The sequence below is a fragment of the Emydura macquarii genome, unplaced genomic scaffold (assembly GCF_026122565.2).
Source record: "Emydura macquarii macquarii isolate MOO-44397 ecotype Brisbane River unplaced genomic scaffold, CSIRO-AGI_Emac_v2 contig_1348, whole genome shotgun sequence".
Taxonomy (NCBI): domain Eukaryota; kingdom Metazoa; phylum Chordata; order Testudines; family Chelidae; genus Emydura; species Emydura macquarii.
Genome location: NW_027131485.1, coordinates 4,854,251 through 4,859,994, shown reverse-complemented (window position 1 = coordinate 4,859,994; position 5,744 = coordinate 4,854,251).

Below are 5,744 nucleotides of genomic sequence, written 5' to 3'. Positions count from 1 at the left end.
GACCAATTCAGTTCTCCTTAGAGTCAATGGAGAGACTCCTATTGTCTTCAGTGGGACCAGGATGATGCCCTTCTGGAGTAAAAGTTCACTGAGCATTCTCTGTGTTTTTCTTACAGTCTTGGTAAATCTCCAGACATGACCACATCCACATGATGCTAATGTGAATTACTGCCCAAGCAGCTCACATGATAAGCCAGTGGCAGATCACATCAGAGTTTCCTCCCGCTTGTTTTAAAGGAGAAGTTTGGTAGGTGAAACTAAATCAATATACAAGGGCACCACCCTCAACAGTAACTTATCTCTGGTTTGCAGCCAGCTAACATATGCACTGGCTCCTTCTCCATGTGCTCCCCCAGACACAATCTGATGTCAAAGCTTGGAGCTGGCTAATCCCCTATAAAGACTCTGGGGGTAACCCCACTCTCTAATTGCAGCGAGTCTCAGAGCCTGGCTCAACTGATGCGGGCTTGTGGGGCTCATGCTATGGGGCTAAAAACAGCAGTGTAGTTGTTCCCACGTGGGCTGCAGCCCAGGCCCTGAATCCCAGTGAGGAAGGTGGATCTCAGAGCCCGGTCCAGCTTGGAGGTTTTGTGGAGTGTAGATGTACCCTTATTCACTGCCTGGTGCCTAATGCAGAACACTGCCTTGCTCCGTTGCTGCTGTTTCTGCGTGGTAGCTTTCACTCAACATGGAGGCAAGGAGAAGAAAATTCTGTAGAAATAAAGCTAGATGTAAAACCCTTCCCTGGGTCTAGCTTGGTTACATTTTAGCATATGGCTTCTTTGCATCACATAATCCCATCTATAGAGCCCTGCAAATCCGCGGATGTGTGCTTTATATCCACGGATATCCGTATCTGCAGATGCTCATGCAGTTATCTGCGGACCATTTTTTGTGGATCGTGAATCGGATCCGGATCTCAGAGGTGGGTGGTCTACAGCTCATAGCCTTTGAGGCTGCTTTCCTACCTTCAAGATCCCAGGGTGCCAGCTGATCAACTTCGGGGGGTTCCCCTCCCACCTGGGAGCTGACTGATCAGCTGTACAGTGGGGGATCCTGGGCTGGTGATCACAGGACACCTACCCCAGCCAGTAGCCTTGAGGGAAGAGAGTCCCCTGGAGCCCGGACTTGCTACATCCCTGCAGGAAGGGCCGGGATCCCCCAGGCAGGGCCACCCTGCTGCCAGCAGGGAATGAGTTCACAATGGGGGCATCCTGGAGGAGCGGAGAGCGAGTGCCAGGGCCCAGAGCTGGCTCTCCCTTATCATGGGTAGCAGCGAGAGCCCAGCCCCAGCACTACAGGAGGCTGAGAAGAGAGCCCTCCCATTAGCCCAGCCCCAGAGGCCCTCCTAGTGGAGAGCCTGCCTCCCGCTCCTCTCAGCCCTGTCCTTCACTTTTCCTCTCAACCCCCTGGCAGCTCGGCTCCCTTACTCTCTGCTCTCCCCACTCCCCCCTGACAGACTAAACCTCCTTCCCCTCTACTCCCCCAGGCAGTCTGATCAGCTGTTCCACAGGGCCCCTGTGTCACGCTGGCTGGTTTGGGGGGGGTGGGGCATTTATTATATTGTTTGACATCAGTACGTCAAAATCGTAGTAATTCATGTAAGATATGCCATGTCCGGTACTGTTAGAAAGGCTATAATGTGCTAAGTAAGATGATAATGTTTATGTTCATGTGTAACCGACATTATGGATGTGTTTGATATATCTGTATTTCAAATTGTGCTGTCTGGGTCACACCCCAGACAGGATGGCTGCAGAACAATAGCCTACTTAATGGCCCACTGAGACATTCACAGGTGCAAGGGACCCAGGGGGAGAAGTCAGGGATATACCTGATGAGTCACCAGGACTTGCTCATGTGACTCTGGACTCCATTTTGGTTCCTGTGAAATTCCACAAGCAGCATGGCAAGGGCCAAAGGACATAAAAGGCAGAGGCATGGAATCCATTTTGTCTTCAGTCAGGTTCAGCCTTCAGCCACCTATCTACTTCTGGATCAAGTCATTTGCAACTGAAGCTGTGAAACAAAGGACTGAGACCCATCCAGGTAGTGGATGTACACCAGAGGGATTATACAAGCCTGCAAACTCCACAATTCTTCTTGAAACCTGATGTATATGGACTTTCAAATCATTTGTATGTATCTGATTGTTTTAATCCTTTAACATTTCTCTTATTGTTTGTTCCTTTCTTTTTATAATAAACCTTTAGTTTTAGTTACTAAAGGATTGGCTGGCAGCATGGTATTTTGGGAAGATCCAAACTTATATTGATCTGGTACAGTGGCTGACCCTTTGAGGTCAGGAGAAACCTTTTGGTAAAGAGCAAAGAGTTTAAATAACTGGTCTCTTTACTGGACCTAGTGGCTGATTGGGGGCCGGAGACTGGAATGCAGTAAAGGGGGCTGTGTGTATTTGTGTGCTTGCTTCTTGATAACCAGTTTGGGGAATCAGAAGCACAGTTTGCGGCTGGTTGGGAAATCTGGCTTCAGTAGCACCCACTAGTGCTGGGAGAATCTGCTCTCTTTTTGCAGCCTGCCCCGACCTTGGCATTTTCAGGTGGCTACCCTAGGCACGGAAGGGTCACAGCCTGGTTGGCCACTGATCAGCTGTTTGGCAGGGGCCTGGGACTGGCTGCCCATCCATTGTTGAGTGGCTGACTGGCAGCACAACAGGTGATAGGTGTGTGTGTGTGTGGGCAGGGGTGTCACCAAACAGCTGATTGGCAGCCCGGGGCTGGGCATGCAGTGCTGGTAGATATAAAGCAAGGAGTGCCGTTTGCGGGTGGGATAGATATTGATGCTCACAGACGCGTGAAAGAGCCGTACATAGTAATATCCTTAACCTCTATTTATTAACAATTACCAAGACAGAATACACACGCTAAGCATACAATGCTCACCACTCTCAATAAGGCAGACAAACTTTTCCTGGTGTCCAGTCAGGATCAGGTCATCCAGGTCTCTTCCAGCTTCTGTGTGGTGTGACTGGCAGGGTGTTGAGGTTTGACAGCTCTGATCTTGAGCTGTATCCTGGAGTTAGGTTTCAAAGAACTTCCTTTTGGATTCCAGGCCAAGTTTTATAGTTAAACTTGAGTTCTGCTTAGCTGTATCTTAACCAATCGTTTTAAACTAAAGTACTACCAGGTAGTATTTTTCACCAATCCTAGCCCATGATGAAACAGTTCTTTAACCAGTCATACCCCACCACCGTAACTGATTTAAATCTTGCAGAATTAGTTATGCAATGGACAGAAACTATCAAGGAATCAGACCAAGATCATACAGATAAACAATAGAGAAGTAGGGACCATAATGGCAAAACAATAAAGTATAGATTTTACAGTCACAACTGTTGTGGTTCCTTGCCAGACAGAATGCTATCAAACAAAGTTTTCTTTGATCATTTTAAGATGTTTCTTATCTGGTGATAGTGGGTACGTTTAGGACAGGAGCACCTCCTTAACAGCCCAATATTAACATTGTTTTGAGGTAATTTATATGGAACATGAGAATCTGACTCTGCTTCTTAGCTCATGGCTGCTGTTGTCCTAATGTGGCTGCAGCTGCTTAGCCAAAGAACAAGGCCTCAGACCTTACACTGAGCTTTAGAGCTACCAAGTCTCTATCATTTCTAGGAAGGAGACTCAGGCTTTGTCTAGTCTGGAGATTTGCCCTGATTTTAGCTAGCATGGGGCCAGATGGCACTTTCAGTATTCATGTTCCCTCCCTGCAGGCAGATGGTGGGAGGACCTTGGAAAACAGAGTGCAATTCCTACCGCAGAAAGGCCTGACCAATATTTGCAAAGGAGGAGCTTACCCCAGTAGAAATAATGGTGGTGCCTGTCTACACGAGGCATTGCAACCATGAAGAAACACCAATGGCTGTAATTGGGGGAAATCCCCAACCTAGCCAAGACTTGAATCACATGGTGTTCATGTTAAGGCAGTTTTAAAGTCCCTCATGATGGACTGTGCTAGGTGCCTTTCACAATTAAGACATTTAAAATATTTTTCATCATATGCTGAGCATCTTCCTCACATAAATTTTCCAGGTTGAGACAGAGCCACTGTTGCAATTTAACAGCTCCAAGGAAAATGATTTAATCAAAGATGACAATATCCCCTCAACATTCTTGCAAGCACTATCTAGTTAGTTTCCCTTCCCTCTTCTGTCTTTTCCAAGCCCTCCTCAGTCTCACTTCTTTAGAAGGGTGTCTTTCTTTCTGCCATGTGAAATTCATTTTAAGGAAATGTCCTTTTGATGAGGATTGTGCTGTGTTCACATTTCAACATGGCTTTTAAAGTCACACACAGCACATACACATTTACACATGAGCAAAATCATTCTTTGCCAAGATCAGGGGCCTGTAAACATTGCTGCAGAATGACTGCTGAATTCCCTTGATAGTTAGTTCCAGTGATTAATTACTCTCACTGTTAAAAATTTGTGCCTAACTTCTAACTTGATTTTGTCTGGCTTCAGCTTCCAACTATTTGTTCTTGTTTTGCTTTTCTCTGTTAAAGAGCTCTTTAATACCCAATATTTTCTCTCTGTGAAGGTAAGTATACACACTAATCATATCACCTCACAATTTTCTTTTTGATAAGCTAAACAAATCAAACTCTCTAGCTCTCTCATGGTAAAACTATTCTCTCTGGTCCACAAATAATTTTTTGGCTCTTTTTTTGCACTTTCTAGATGTTTCAACATCTTTTTAAAAATGAACACTAGAAGTTGACGCAGTATTCTGGTATTGGTCTCACCTTTTAGATCCTGGTAAGGATCTTGACTTACACTGTTTTTCCTTAGAACAAATTTGCTGTAACTGTTCATCTTTTGAAAATGTTTCCATTCATTCCCTACTCCCACAAACCATTTTTTCATTTTTGATTACATTTTGGCAGATTCAAGCTGTCCGTTTGCAACAGGGTCAGGATCTCAGGTGAGGTCTGTTGGAATGTGATTTTTTTTTAAATGGTGTCTCAGCAAAACACACACACAAAATCCTTCACCATAAAAAAAACAAACAACCCAGCTTTGTAAAAGATTCCTCAGTCTGACAGTCTCCCTGCCTCATGAAGAGGGCAGGGGGGAGGGAGGCTAGGTGTTCAGTCTAGTTGTGTGGTGGGTGTATTTTTGTTAGGGGATGATGATAAATTGCTGGATGTCCTGGCTTGTACTCTTAAAACTGGTGAAAGGTGCAGCAGAGATTGGATTAAAGGCCACTCGCTTCAGCCTAGGGTGACCCGATAACAAGTGTGAAAAATCAGGATGGGGTGGGGGGCATTAGGTGCCTATATAAGACAAAGCCCCATTTATTGGGACCGTCCCTATAAAATCAGGACATCTGGTCACCCTACTTCAGCCTGAGAGGTCTCTGGGGACAGCCTGGGGGACTCCCGCTTTGTCTGTACAGCACCGAGCACCCTCAGAGAGCAGCGGCGAGGTAACCCACACTAGGGGTCTCTGCCCCGCCATTCGGCTCCTTACACCACACGGTCTGAGCGCTACTTCGTCTCCGCCCCAGCCGCATTATTTGCCCTGCTGCTGAGCCGGAAGGTCTCCTCAGGCTACTCGCCGTGATTGGCGCCTGAGGCTGAGCGCCCCAGGCCGAGCCCCGGCTGCCGTCCCCGCCGGGCCGCACGGGGGTGGGGGTGGGGGTGGGGATGGGGGGAGGGGGCCGCGGGGCGGGCGCGGCTCGGCGAGTCGGGCGGAGGCGGGCGGCTCCTTTAAGAGCGGG